At 39.4% G+C, this 16,453-nt stretch overlaps 1 non-coding gene across 1 annotated transcript; it reads right to left on the bottom strand.

The window, feature by feature from the left end:
- Positions 1 to 7,354: 7,354 nt before the first annotated feature.
- TRNAM-CAU lies at positions 7,355 to 7,427 on the bottom strand. Its single transcript has one exon. It is a non-coding gene; the product is annotated as a tRNA-Met (tRNA).
- Positions 7,428 to 16,453: the final 9,026 nt, after the last annotated feature.

A 16,453-nucleotide genomic window follows, 5' to 3' on the forward strand; every position in this document is an offset into this window, starting at 1 on the left:
CTAGCCTGATTGCACGGCTTAGATCGCACCATGAAAGATGGAGGAGGCGCTAGCACGCACATTAGCGGGACCACTCTATCCCTGCCTGATCAGTTTGCTCACGGCGTGGTCATATAGCCACGATCACATGCCCGAAACATGGCTGGTGTGATGCTTTTCAAGGGTCATGAAAATTCCACTAATATATTAAATTGATCACAACCATCCAACTTCGCCAGCATGTTTGGATGGCTTAGATTGCGCCTAAGACCATTAGAGAAGTGCACACACGTTCACCGTCGGCCCAACGTGGGCCCCACACAATCGGTCCCTCCAAAAGAGGAGCATAACTTTCCAAACCGTTTGGTCGAAGTCGTGTGTACGTGACTGCTGTGAAACCCTAAATTAGGGTTTGCGGCGCCGCATAACTGTCGCAGTTCGATCACGACCATCCATCTTCGCAAGCTTGGATGGAGGGTGTAGATATAGACTTAAAAGGTCCCAAACATGTCAACATGATCACTGTGGGCCCACCTTTGCGTGTAGCTGGTCGTCCTACGCAGACTAGGATTCGACGACCTCGAAACGCATGCCCGAAAGCCGCATACCGAGCAGCTTCCAAATCCTTTGCGGCAATGGATTTCTGCCGCAAATCGATCATGACCACTCAACTTTTCCGGTCAAATTGAGTGGCCTAGATCGCACCTTCATGAGACAAAGAGGTATGGACATATACACCGGCAGGCCGTCTACATGCATGCCTGGTCGGCCCCACCAAAACTTGCGCCCAAGCTCGGATTCGGTCAAGTATAGGAGTGATGCTCGCGCACCTCCTAAAACCCTAAAAATCCATCAACGGTCGTAGAAAAGGGTCTTAAACCATCTCGTCCGTCCAACTTCGCTAGCTTGGACGGACAACCTAGGTTGAGAGCTAGACGACCAGTAAGGCATCCCGATGATCGTCATCCGCCACTCTTCCACAGGGAGTGGTCGGCCAGGAGATAGCTCGCCCATGCCGCCTCCAAACAATCACTCGAAGATGGTTGGACGTGATGCTATTTTAAGACGCTTGGTCTGTAACCTATTCGGTCAGGCTTTAAAATATCGATGCTTCATACATGCTGATTGTCTGCGATGCATTACATGCGTTGAGCATACACGATATTTCATAAATATCAAATCCTTAGTTATTTTAGCATCACATGCTACTTCCTACAATGGGTCCCACGATCCACTCATTCGAGACATCAAACATGTCACAAACTGGGGGATACTTACTGGGTATTGGTCTGGCGGTTTACAGCGTGGAGCGTGCAACGCCCCATTGCAAGAACGTGTCAGTAAAAGGTGGACGGTTAGCAGTGATGAGGGAAGTGGGCTAAGGTGTGATCGTGTGACAAACACCACTCCTACATGACCCCACTATTCCATCATTTCACCTCCTCCACTTCCTACGAGATGAGAGGTTGCGCTCAATGACTTGTATAAATAGGTTCATCACCTATTTCCAAACAGCACAGACAAGCACATAAAACCAAGTGTTGTCATCCGTATCCAGAAAACACCAGAACTGATAGCTTACATCATTGCAAGCCAGTTCCTCTTTCTGATACAAGTCATAAACAGCCAACAGTTCCTCTTCTCCAGTTCCTCTTACATCATTGAAAACATTTACTCGCTTCTCTCCCTAGGATCAACCCCATCTCATTCACTTTGTGACCGAAGCAAGTATGGAACGACCATTTCTTGGTTTAGGCCATAATTGTATAGATTGATCTCTCAAATCAAAAAGCACTCCCGTGCAGTGCATTTGTTTAGGGTTTAGATTCGTTTCTCATCCACACACACCCAAATTTATCAAAAACAGCAGAAACAGTTTTCACCCATAAACAATTGGCGACCACAGTGGGAGGCTAATCTCTCGGTTGTGAAGTCAATTTCTTCAAAATCCAATTCAATCACTAACGTATTCATTTTTCGCCAATCCCAGCTTTCATTTCATGATGTATCCTCCGTTAGATTCTTCATAAGCCGTAAATAATTCAGACATCATGGAAAGTGTGGCTAGGATGCTGGAGCATATCCTTGCAAATTAAGTCGGTATTGCTAGAAGGCAGAGCGAGACATTCCGTCTCTTAAACGATATAACAGTTCAATTACAAGAAGGATCGACAAGCGTTTGCCCAGGGAGTATCGCAAACACCGATATAACAAACGTTGGATCCTTATCTGGAAGCTATGGTTTTACCAACAGATATGCGGAAAGAACGCGTAGCCACAGGGGACTGAGGAGAGACGAGCATCATGATCCAGCTGGCAGCGGAGACACAAGACGGTTCCACAAAGGGAAAGACTCATCGGATATGCCGCAATATTTACTGGATAAAGAAAAGGATCCTGCGGCTTACGAAGCTTTGCTGGAAAATTTATATCTCAAAACCCTTGCTGAAGCTCGGAAGGCTGCCCAAGCCGCAACGACTTTTCAGCCAAGTGAAGAGCTGCTTGAGGAAGGATAAATCAGTCAAGAAGCACGTGAATGCAAGGGGTGAGAGCGTTCAACTCGTTCGCCCAGAAGTGATACTGTCACCAATACGATGCCTTCGATGATGACTGCATTTCGGCAAAGCTTCCCAACTAAGCGGGCCGCGGATATGTTGACACGTGCTAGTTTTCTGACTCCATCTCCGAAACGTGCTTTATACAAAAGTCAACAAGAGGTGTCACGACGTCCGATAACGCAAGAAGACACAGGTCTAAGGTACCCGCATTTTCCATTCCTGATGAAAAGGATCTTGGAGTTATTGGAGATATGGGTACGAGACGGAGAAGTGCAACTTCCTTCTGTGTGGAGTCCATCAACTGATCAAGAAATGGCAGATCCGAGATATTGTCATTATCACTGATTCCTTCACCACCCTACCAGTGAATGCAACGCCTTGAAGCGCATTGTTCAGGAGAATCTTAATTCATAAGAGTTGCTTTCCCTCTCCGAAAATTAGTGGCAAGTAAGTTCTATCAAACAATTTTTACGAGAAAGATAGTTTAGAATCTACTGGGAACTTGACATCCCACACACTGAGAAAGAGATTCAATGATCAAGTGCCATGTTTGTTTCCTTTCATTTTTGTCACACGATATTTGGAACTTCATATGACATGAATAATATCGTTATAATAACCACATTATTCATAACCAGAATGCAAATTCCATTTAGAATAATCTCTTTCAGAAAAACAATTTGCAAAACTATCTCAAAATAAACCAATTCGAAATTCAACCACCTATTAGTTCAAGACCTAAAATCAAGTTGTGAAAGGAAATCCTCACATCACTCAAAGGTACTTAAAAGAAGAAAAACACAAGTAGGTGGCGTAAATTATTCAAGGAAAGTCCTTCAGCAGCAACTTGTCCTTCTGTGAAAGAGCAGATTTCATTTTCTGGAGAGCGGCCTGCTTCATCTTCAACTCTTTAGACAACTTTTCAATTTCTTCTTCCTGGCGAGCAATGCAGTCTGCGGAGGGAACTTCACCTTGCAGCTTCTGAAGCTCCTCGATGTCGGAAAACCCTTTGAAGAACCAAGAAACGTTGAACTCATACTTCATGAACACGTCCCGGTGGAACTCCCAGTTTGAAATCATTTCTTCATTAGTTGTGCGGCCTGTCGCGACACTCATACCGTGGATAGTGGATAAAGCTTCTTCAACACGCTTGGCCAATGGGAAGCGACCCTTAAGTTTTATGGTGGTAGCAATATGGCCATGCTTCTTTCATATTTTGGTGTATAACTTCTCATATTTAGCCGGCACGCTGAATCCTCCAACCAGCACGTGATCTGCGTAGGGAGTATCGAAAGGAGGATCGAAGACGGATTCAGGAATGACAGGTTGCATCACCAACACTTCGTCAACCACAAAAACCTTGTTATCTGCAGGAGCTTCTTTAGAGGGAGTCATCGTGATTGCCTTATCAGTTGCAGGAGTTTGTTCAATTGCAGGAGGTTCTTCATAGGGAGATACCTCAACAATCGCGGATGTTGTCTCTCCTGCGTTCCTCGTGATGTTCGTTTCACCCTGAAGGCTAATTTCTGCCACGGCCTCATCTACAAGTTCACTAAGGTTACCGCTCTGGGAGGCATTTCTTTCAGTCGAGCTTGCGCTATCTTTGTCATTATATTGAAGAGGATCGGTATCGCCAGATTTCTCGTTGTGAAGATCAGCATCGCCCGACTTCTCGTTGTGAATACATGTCAATCTTGTGAAAATGTTTTCTTTCGGGATTCCCTGATTTCAAAACAAGAATCACCTTTAGTAAGGATTACTCCAGAAGAATGAAATTAAGGAATCAACAGAAAGGGATTTGAAATACCTGCATATTAGAAGAATTGAAGGACACGGGGCTGCATGATTGCTTCTTGGCCTGGGGACTGCAGTCAGTAGTATCGTCCTTGTATTGTTTGCTTGGGAGCGGCTTCAATCGTTTGAATTGCCTCAAAGTGTCAGGAGACGGCTCACCGCGGGAAACTGTCGCGACTTCGTCAGAAAATGCTTGGAAAACTAACAGTTGCTCCCTCCAAAAGTCAGCATTGAGAATGCTTGGGAGTTGCCACTGGCCTTCTTTAGTAGCACTACCTTCTTCTTTACTTTATTTATCTTTTAGTCTCCTTTCTACTTTATTTAGTTTTTAGTCTCCTTAATTGCAGGAAGTTCTCCAAAAGTATGAAAGGCTTGAGGACTTTGGACCATCCATTCCAGTGTGGGTGAATTCTCTTTAACAACCCAATTTAGTTCACTTGGAGCAGATTTTTTTCACTGCTTAAAGTGATTGCGACGACCACGAAGAAACAACAAATCCCAACTACAGATATATAAGAGCCAGAACTGCTAGTGGCATTCCATCCAGCATAAGCATCTGGATAATCTGGAATACGATGTGGCATACCTGAAAGACCTAAGAAATGCATTGGAAAGAAGGACGAATTAACCCCGAAAGAAGTGATCCAAAAATGAATTTGGCCTAAAGTTTCAGGATAGGTTCGCTCAGAGATTTTTCCAACCCAATAGTAGAATCCAGCAAATAAAGCAAAAACCGTTCTCATAGACAGTACATAATGGAAATGTGCAACGGCATAATAAGTATCATGTAGAGCGATGTCTAGCCCCGAATTTTCCAAGACAATTCCAGTGAGTCCTCCTACGGTGAACAAGAAGATGAACCCTACTGCAAATAACATGGGGGTTTTGTATTGTATCGAACCTCCCCACATAGTTGCGATCCAACTAAAGATTTTTATTCCAGTATGGAAAGCAATGATCATGGTAGCTGTTGTGAAGTAGGAAAGCATATCAACGTCTAAGCCCACAGTAAACATATTATGAGCCCAAACAAGAAATACAAGAACACCTATACTGATCATGGCATAAACCATGCCTAAATACCCGAAGATCCGTTTCCCCGAAAAAGTAAAAACGATATGGATGATGATTCGGAAACCAGGCAGAATAAGAATATGGACCTCTGGATTCCCGGAGAACCAAAAGAGATGCTGGTATAAGATAGGGTCTCCTCCTCCAGCAGGATCAGAAAAGGTCGCATTAAAGGAGGAAGGCTGTCACTAGAACGGACCACACAAAGAGGGGTAATCTATGCATAGTCATTCCAGGTCCACGCATGTTGAAGATAGTGGTTATAAAATTTTTAGAACCTAAAATCGATGAAATACCAGATAGATGAAGACTAGAAATTGCTGAATCAACTGCTCCTCCAGAATGACTGGTAATACCACTTAAGGGAGGATAGACCGTCCACCCAGTACCACTACCTACTTCGACTAAGGCTGAGCTTAATAGGAGCAAGAGACTTGGTGGCAACAACCAGAAAGAGATATTGTTTAGTCATGGAAATGCCGTGTCAGGTGCACCTATAAGAATGGGAACAAACCAATTCCCAAATCCACCTATCATCGCCGGCATAACCATAAAAAGATCATTAAAAAAGCGTGAGAAGTAATTAAAACATTATAGAATTGATGATTTCCACCCAGAATTTGATCATCGGGTCGTGCTAATTCCATACGAATCAGTACTGAGAAGTATGTACCCATCACTCCAGCAATGGCGCCGAAGATGAAATAGAGAGTACTTATATCTTTATGGTTAGTGGAGAAGATCCATCGATTCAGATTTGTCATAAAATAGAGATTGAATGATTCCCCCTAGACAGACATCTTCAGAGTCGTTTGAAATGCTCGTTGGAATTGATCCGCTACCGACATCTGTAGGTGTTTAGAAGAAGAAAACTTTCTTTTTCTCGCATGCCTGCAACTGACATCTGTAGGAGAATAAAACTCTCTTTTTCTCGCATGCCTGCAACTGACTGGGCGCATTGTTTTTCTGTTGGTTGTTGACCAACGAAAGGTTGGGAGTTTACTAACTTGGAAAGAGACAGATCAATGTGCTTGGCCGATATATGAAATTAGATACTTTATGTATATATATAGCATCATTCAAGTAGATACAGATCAAGATCGTAGATAAGCTTGTGAAATAGCTACTCCTAATTCCAGACCTGTCAATGCGAAAACTATGAATAATGGGCCTAGATCACCTATGAAGAACAAGAGATCGTTCATACATAGCATTATCCAAGCAAAGCCACTTAAGATCTTAACAAAGCTATGACCGGCCATCATATTAAAAAATAATCGGATTCCCAAGCTTAATGCTCGAAAACAATAAGATATTAGATCAAGGAGTACTAAGAAGGGGGCTAATGCGAGGGGGACTCCTTTAGGTAGCAAGAAGCTTAAGAAATGAAGCCCGTTCCTCTGAAATCCCACGAATGTGATCCCGATGAATATCGAAAACGAGAGACCCAAAGTGACGAGGAAATGACTTGTCACTGTGAAGCTATAAGGTATCATACCCTGTAGATTACGAAATAACGAAAAAGTAAAAGTGACCAAGATGCGAGGGAAAAACTTTTGTTTCACATTGCCAGACAGACCTCCAATCTTCTCGTTTACCAGGTTCAGTACGAAGTCATAGATTTGCTCGACCAAGGATTTCCAGGCATTTGGCACTAAGTTGCCTCCTCCGTTTTTTGTTACAAAATGACTAGAAGTAGGACCAAACTGAGAGTGAGCAACATAGGTAAAGATGGATTTGTGAATGAGAAGTACAAGTTCCCTATCTTCATAGGAATGAGCGGAATAATGGCAAATTTCTCAAGTGGGATGTGTACCATTCAGACTTTGCATTTTCTCTTCCGCTTCTTGCTCTTTTAAGAAAGACTTATAAGAAATGACCGGTTGGATTTTTCCAACCAAGAAAGACATGGGAAAGATTCTTTCTCTTCCAAAGCAAGTCATTAGCGACCTTACCTACTATTGGATTTGAACCAATGACTCTTGCCGTATGAAAGCAATACTCTAACCGCTGAGTCAAGTAGGTCCTTAATATAACAAGTAAGCGAGTCAACAACCTTGTGATCCAATTCAAATAAAAGAAACCTATGAGAGCCACAGAGCGCTAATAAAGAGAAAGCGTTCTCACTAGACGAAATGAATCAGCCAATTTAAGTAAACTGCTGTCAGAGCACCTATTCCGCTTTGCATAAGTTTCTTTATTATTATACAAACCATACTTACATATGATAAAAGAAAGACTTCAATTCAATGATCGAGATTGAGACTGAAATGCATATTCCTTCTCGATTGACATCGAGAAAACTGAATGCGTCAATCTCACGCACCAAGCGGATATGCAGGATCTTTGAATATCCTTTGAGAATAAAGATGATTTCGAAGAACTCCGAGACGAAAGAACTTGACTATGCGTTGTCCCCCTTGACCAACCGAGGATGTGTAAGCGGTGTAACAACTCTGCACCAATTATGGGTGTCCAGCTATCTCTTAGATGCTTTTTTTACTTGTTCCCCTCGAGAAATCCTTAGAACTTCTCTACTGTGAATCAACTTTTTTTTTACCCAATGCTATCAAAAGCCTCGCAGAGATGCTACTCGTCTCACTTTCGGAGCAAGTGAGGAACCGATAGATAGAAAAGGAAAGAATTCTATCGATAGGATGCGTACTTGAATATCTCAACATGGGGCTAAGCTTCGGCAATAATGGCAGGTTGACTCAGCTTCTTTTATTACGGCGTAAGGAAGCAAATCGCTAGCATACAGTATTAGCAAGAAGGAGATCGTTAGAAGAAAGGAATTATGTTTGTAGCGTTCCCATACAAAGAAGATGCAATTTTTATCCATGAAAGGGCAATATGATAGGAACAAGAAACAGACTCAAAGAAATAGCACGAGAATGCAGGTGAAAAATTATTGACGATAGAATGTATAGCCGTTTCTGTGGTATTAGACTACAACCATCGCACGTTGCAATAGCAACATGATACTTATTCATCCTCGGTTTTTGTTACTTCAGTTTTTTTAGATAGACACATGAGAATGAGCGAGCGACTTTCTTAACCTTCGGAACCTGTGGTGGAACCCAGCGCCCTACGGGCAACGACCAGCAGGAAATGACATGGATAGACTGGCGTCTCGCCCGAAGTCAAGGATGCCAAAATACCTTTGCCCTAGAGTCAGACACGGGTTGGGATATGAATGAAGTCGCCTTTAGTGCCGCAAACAGAAGCAAATATCGACAGCCAGGTTGAACGAGAAATTTAGTACAATGGAGAACAAAGCAAATCCAGATTCCGAGAAACGTGGTGTACACGCTTAGTAATTATGACGATAATTTTTGCGGCGAAGAGAATTTCATTGCTAAAGCTTAGTTATTGTGACCAAAATAATTTTTGTCACAGTTGTTAGATTTTCTGCGACAGGATTCGGGTTTCGTCACTCATATGTTTTTAGTGGCCTCAATTAGAGACAAAATAATGTCTAGTCACTAATACGTTTTTTGTGATTATATATTTTTGTCACCATTTAAGTTTATTGTGATGATGCTAAAAAATTGACATAGAATATTTTTGGTGATAATCTATAAATTTTGTTGCAAAAGAAAAGTTTATACTGACAAAATTAATTTGTCACTAACTAATTTTACAACGACGAAGCTAAATGTTTGACGCTATATTTATTTTTAGTGACCATCAGCTTGTTTGGTTGCAAATATTTATATAGTAACAACTTATAATCGTCACAGGAAAGAACATCTGCAACGAATTAGATTTTGTCGCCTTAGTCATTTTCAGTGACACTATAACTTCACCACAGTTCGTGATTTCAGTGATTACCAAAATACTGTCACAAAGAATTTTTTATGGTGACAGAAGAATACATAGTTGCTAAAGAATAAGTTTTTTGTAACTATATATTTTATCATGTAAAACATAACATTTAACTTATAAATTAGAGAAAAACAATTTACTTGTCGAAATAATTTTTTATAAGAGGAAATATACAAGTTTTTATTTGAGTGGAAAAGATTGAAAAGATTGCTCTATAGACCTGGTGTTGGAGTAGTATCACATTTATACTACTCAAAGATTGAATTTATAAGGTTACTTCCGCTACCTTACATTTTTGCTTGGTTCACTCATTATAAGTTATTCATTCCCTCAAGTAGACGCTATTTGTTTATTGTGATAATTGCAATGCATTTCTTAAAATAACTGATTGTACCAAATATGATGTAGACTCATGATAATTAATCTTGAACTACACAACCCCAGAGTCAAAGAAAAAACAAAAAAAATTATGGTGACAAAAAACTATATATTTGCTAAAGAATAGACTTTTGGTAACATATTTATCAGTATGACAAGAATGGTTAACAATATAATCATTCACAAGATACTCTTGTAATAAATGTAATGATCCAATTTTAATGAATCTTAGTAAAACTGAACTTCGGTAAAATGAAAATACAATCCTTTTGAATTGAGGCAATCGCATGATTTGCATTAAATTGATTGAGTTTACTATAGAGTTCATAATATGCGTCCTTTGTTGATTAACATGCACGAGAATAAATTGGTTCCCTGACAAAGCGACAATAACCGCCACTGCAGAGGATTCTTTTCAGCAAGTCTATCAAAACCAGGAGCCACAAACACCTCTGTGGATTCTAAGGTGATATCCTGATAGGGGCTTGTATTCAGAATATGCCTGGACTTCACACCCTCAGGGTGTCTCTTTATCGCATTGACTACGCACCTGGTGCAATAAATTTGGTTAAACACAGAGTTGTTTAATCCTTCCCACGGGGTTATTGATGACCTTAACATTTTCTGACATGTAGGATGTAAGAACAGAAAAAGAGAAACAAAGTGACTAACACAGTTACTATCCAAAGAAACTATCTACTATACAAGGGGAAAAGATGACCTCGTTAAAACATCTTTTAAAAAAAAAAACGTTAAAACAACTTACTACTAAAAAAACCGTTAAAACATCTTACTACTATACTCTAAGATAACATTTCCTCTAACTATTATGATCACACATTTCAGCAAATCATTCCTATCGTTATTATTCTTACTGATGAGTAGGTAAAACAGAACAACAACTAGCCTTACCAGAAACAGATTAAAGCCATTAAATCCATGTCGTTCTCCCAAACTAAGCTTCGGCCATCTCTGTACATAAGAAAGAGAATACTCAGCATCGACTTAGTTACAGTAAACTCAACATAGATCGACGCAAAAGAACATAAATAACACTTCTGCAATAGATAAACATACATAACATTTGATCGGAAATGATACTTCGACATGCATCAAGAACATTCATATCATTGTTCAACTCAAACTAGTATCACAAATCATCCAAATGAGCTCTGGAATCATTCCAAATCCAATGTATCAAGAATAATCTAAGTAAGTTTTAAACCATCATCCCAATTCATGCAATAGAAAATCAAATACAGGTTAAACCATCATCCCATGTACCAATATTACTCAAATTAGCATGGAGTACAGTTCGGCACAATAGAAAATCAACTCAAACCACAAATATATACCTACTTGTTCAGTATAAATTTGTAAATCATCATCCCAACTATCAATTTATGTCAAAAGCACCGGTAGTGATAACATAAGAAACACAAGCACACAGACTGGTTGTTTGTTTACAGATCCCAGAGGTGACGTATGTGAAATGCTAACCAGCCACACTGGTTATTTGTAAACAGATCTTAGAGGTGATGTATGTGAGATGCTAACCACACGTACTACACTGAAGCAACTCGACGTTATTCTGAACACAGATAATCGTTAAGTCCTTATTGATACTTTCATATGATCTGATACATCATATCAGTTTTTGTGCCTAAAAGAAAGAGAATAAAACCCAAATATCAAAATACATGAAAGAACAAAAAAAGGAAGTGTCACGACTACTCACAACATTGAAATTTATTACTTTCAGTATGTCGCACAGCAACATGTATCTCAATACAGCTAGGTTCTCCCTTTGGCTTAGCACTTGCTTTGTGTCTTCCAACATCAAAAAACAAAGGGCCCTGAAACACATGTGTCATATAAGACGATTTTAAGAAAGATGGTGAACAAGTCGCGGAAACAAATCGAATTGGATGTGTAAAATCAAAACATTACTTTTGACTTGTTTCTATATAATCACCATAGAAGGCCCAAGCATAAAATCCATGACACAATTAGTATGACATTGTTGTAATATGCGTAACATTAGAATTATGTAGGCCAAAGGACTACTGTAATGACCTAAAAGCTTTTGTTCAATGGATATCAAAAACCTTAAGTTTGCATCTTACCAGCGCTTTGGTTTTCATATGCAAACAACATGAAAAAAGTTTCCATCAGATTAAAAATGCATACAAAAGATTGAAAACCTAAAAGGAGTTATACCTTATTCCATGCCAGAAATCTCGGCCTTGCTTGGATTTTTGTCCCTGGTACCTTCTTCTTCAGATAGTACATTTTTTTGCCTTTTCTTATTCGGGTTTTGGTTCTATTAACAATCTCTCTATTGCCGATAGAATCAGCCTATCTCCCATCGTTCTTTGGTCACAAGTCCTCATATGTTAGAGACCTTTTCACAGACGAGAAATATCTCACCTGTTCTTGATAACATGAATATGTTGTACGCATCCCAGGAAAAAGAAAAAAAAAAACACAAAATGATCAGCAGTCACAAGTGACCATGCGTAGTTTAGAGTTAATGCAATATTTCTTTCTTCTGGAATTAGGGTTGTTTGACAACCATTAATACTGATCCTAAGGCATGTACTTTATATCAGTCTGTTCCCCTGGTATCATTTTTCTTCTCACCACTCTTCTGATCATTTATTAGTCGCTATCTTTTCAGTACTGCCTTGTTTTTTTGAGATTTATTTAACTGAGTTAGTTTACATGAATATCGGTGATCTGCATTGGAAATTAGTCTCTTAAAATCTATTGTTATCTGAGAATCTTCCTTCCAAATCTTGTGAACTCTAGTCTAGTGATTGGTGGGAACACTTCGATACTTTGTTGTTTCTTGGACTAAAATTCTTTTGTCTTATACTATACTGGATTCCGTTAAACCAATTGTATCATCTATAGGCTCTCGCAGTCACATGTGCATCTTAGTGTTTGTTTCTGAAACTTCTTCATCTTATGTGATTGTTATGGCATATCAGACCTCTGGCGTTATGCTCTCACGGACTTTATGTTGGGCTAGTGTAGTATGTCTTGGACATTCAGTTCTGTTAAGTAGGAAACAAGCTTGTCTACCAACAGTGCAGGATAACTTGGATATTATTTATATTCATTTTAGCACAGTTAAGTAGAAACCGAAGATGTCTAAAGTTGAAATATAATTAGGAGGGTTATCTTTGTTTTTACATTTATTAGTATTGACCAGGCACATCTATATGCCCTACACAAAAGATGTGGGCAGGCTGGGTCATATATTTATTAACCTTATCCTTCTCTTTTTTCTGTCCTTGAGGTTGGTTGTGTAATTTGAATGTGCAACAGGTATCTCCATTTAATGTGAGATTGGATGTTGCATTGGTAACTACCTTCTAGGAGTTGTTGGTATATTAGTTGCTTCTGTCCTCATTGGTTATGCTATGTGGATTTAAGATCCCAGTATGTATTTGAATTATTTATGAACTCCCGCAATACAATTCCTTTGCATTAACTCTATTTTCTCATTCCTTCCTGATGTCTGGTTTTTCTATGCCATATAGAGAGATGTTTGTTCACATGTATAAATATTTTAAGAATATTAGAAGCCTAGGATATAACATGTGTTGTCTAATGTTTACTCTATTTCTGTTGCAACATCAACTTACTTAGTAAGGTTCATCTCCTTTGTAAAACAGAAACGGAAATCTAGATCCGAGCAACCAATAGGATCCAGAAACACATCTAATCAATATTTGTAATCTTCTTTTAGCTATTCAATTTTATATCATTAGAATTAACCTACATGTTTGACATCCTGGTGTATTTGGTAATTATTCTCTCTATTATGTATCTCTATACAGGACAAAATGAATGAGCTAATGCAACAAGGCAGTGAAGCGGGAGATACACCACCGACTGAGGCATAAGCATTTGCTCAAGTTTTGACGACGTCGTGATACAACCACTGATTCTAACACTGAAGGACTTCATGCAATGTTACAAACGCAGGCTGATGATAGAGTTCAAGCTCAGGATGACCAAATACGCGCTCAGAATGAGGTTATCAAAATGTTGAAAGAAAATAACAAAAATTTCACAAGAAACATGCAGATTTTGATGGGTACTCTCGGGCTAAACAACATTACTGCTAGCGGAACCAATGGAAGTTGAATGATGCACCACAATGTCAATTGTTACATTACTGTTTTAGTTTTAGTATATTTTTTTAACTAGTAGCAGTGATTATTGGTAGTTTATTTATCAGATTTTTTTTGTTTGGATCTTGTTTAAACAATTTATTTTAATGGCTAATTATTTATTATTCGACTAATATAATTTATTTAAATGCTTATTTATATATATTAATTTTGTGTGTAATAATCTCTTTGGAATCATCGGTGGTAATACAGGCTAGTCACTAAAAAAAATATGGTGACGAGTTTGGCATGATGAGAATTGTTTCGGTGAGGGCAGTATTGTGTCTCTAATAATTTTTTAGACGAATGACTTTGTCGGGAAAATTGATTCGGAGACGACTATATTTGCAAGTAAGTGTTTTGGGGACGATGATATTAGTTATTTAAATGGCCATACAAAGACAATCCTAATTGGTTATTATACGTACTTTTGGAGACGACTAAGTTTTGTTATTGATTTTTTATTTTGAGACGAAAGTTATTTCGCTGCTAAACTATTATCTTTTCTGAAACGAAAAAATTTCGTGGCTAAAACTATTTAGGTGACGAATTTGTTTCTTCATTATAAGTATATTTTGAGGCGAACAAATTCCGCGGCTAAAACTATTTTATGTGACGAATTTGTTTATTCACTATAAACATAATTTGAGACGAACGAATTTCACGGCTAAGACTATTTTAAGTGATAAAATATTTTCCTCACCAAAAATACCTTGAGTGACAAAATTCTTCGTCACAAAAATTAGTAAACAGTGTCAATTTTATTTGCTCACAAAAAGATAGTTTTGGTGGAAAAAAGACTCATGTCACTAATGAAAAAATTCGGTGGCGATTTCTTAAGGACGTCGCAGAACACTTTCAACGACTCACTATAGGTGATGAAATTTTTTGTGCCGCTGAATTCTTTTTTCAACGAAGAAATTGGTTTTCGTGACACAATGTTTTCCCACTAAAAGCGACTTTTCTTGTAGATGTACAAGCCAACGATATTAGATCACGCTTCAAGCAAAGTAACGAAAGCCCTAGACTGGAGTAAAATGAAATGGAATAAAAATAAGTAAGCCTACGATTGATAGCAAAGTCGTCGCTAAAGCTTCCAACTAAATAAGAAATTCCGCATCAATAACCAATAAGTGTCGCGTTGAGGCGGATATCGCTCTAAGGTACTGACTTCGACCAAAGGGATTTAATTCTGAGGATGTTACCGACTAAGGACAACCAGTTTATTCAACTAATGGATAAAACCAGGACTCCTATCTAACTTTTTTCAATGCATCCTCTTCGTCTAATCTTTCTTTGCTCTCACATCCGTAGGACATCCAGCTCACTCACTTTCAATCTACTTGCTGATTTACAGGAGATCCTTATCGAACTCGATACTTATTATAGTTGGTTTTGATCAATATCTTATGGGCTCAGCTCCCTTTAGACTCTCCCCTTTGGAGAGCTTTCCCTCCCCTCTCTTTTGACGGATTAGATCACGGTAACCGGTCAGCGGATCTGCTCCTACAAAAAGAGAGAAAACGAAGAATCAACCCACTGATTGTCGGTCGCATTAACGATGTGCGTCGATTGGGTAGTCAGTCTAAACTCTCGAGAAAGGGTTTCGAAATAAAAAAAAAAAAGCCCTAGTGGATCAACACCGGGGATCCACGCGATACACCAGTAGAAAGTTGTATGTTCTAATAGACCTTGCAATCCATAAAGGAAGCTACGACATATGCGGTTCAAAATCCTACTCAAGACTTGAATTCGAGAGGAGCTCATGGTACATGGTGGGTTATAGTCGGTGGAAAGTAAAACGCTAAGAAAGAGTATGCGCCTACAGCACCATTGTGCAAAGCAGCTTGGCGCAAGCGCACTATAGTAGAGTCCCCGCGCGTATTGAAGAAGGGAAGGCATATGATTAATACAAACATGACTAGAGCGATGAAATACTTTGTAGAGGCACCGTCGTAGCGACTCTAGTTATACCCTGGGTCGGTATTGGTTCATCTTGTGCAATCCATCGATGCTTTGGGGCACGGTCCTGATTAGGGATATCTTCCCCTGCTTGCACTATTGAGGAAGCTGATGAGGTCGGATATGAATGCGAAAGGAATTCTTCTTTTTATTTTTACGTAACATACTGAGCAAGAGCAGAATTATTTCACTGGGATTGGATTACCTTAGTGAGGCTTTTTTTTACTATATAAAAACTTAAAAGTGGGGGCATTCTTCCAAGCTGGGGAGCACAAGCATGCAGCTTTTGAAGCATGGGCTCTGACCCTCTCCTAGGCATATGAGAAGGAAAGGGCTTCTAAGGCCTTAGTGAGATAGTTGAGCTTAAAGTAGCAGATCTCAAGCAGTGCCTCCTCGTTGTAGCATTCTCAGATGGATACACGAGTTGATCCCATAGAGAGAGAGAGAGATAGAGGGGATAGTTTCAAAGGGGTTTGGCTGTTAAAGAAAGAGTTATACTAAGTCGTAGTTGACCAACCTAAAGCAGCTTCTGACCCCCAATTATCTTCTCTTTTGGGCCAACCGCCTAGGTGAATCAGAGCAAAGGGCTTTAAAAGAATGAATGTTGGGGACCCGAAGTTACCGGCCATGAGTCTAAAAGGCCCTTACTACTATTATGTGATTTCTGGTTCGGGGATATGAAATACCTTATATTAAAAG

The sequence above is a fragment of the Papaver somniferum genome, chromosome 5 (genome assembly GCF_003573695.1).
Source record: "Papaver somniferum cultivar HN1 chromosome 5, ASM357369v1, whole genome shotgun sequence".
In the NCBI taxonomy this organism is placed as follows: Eukaryota; Viridiplantae; Streptophyta; class Magnoliopsida; order Ranunculales; family Papaveraceae; genus Papaver; species Papaver somniferum.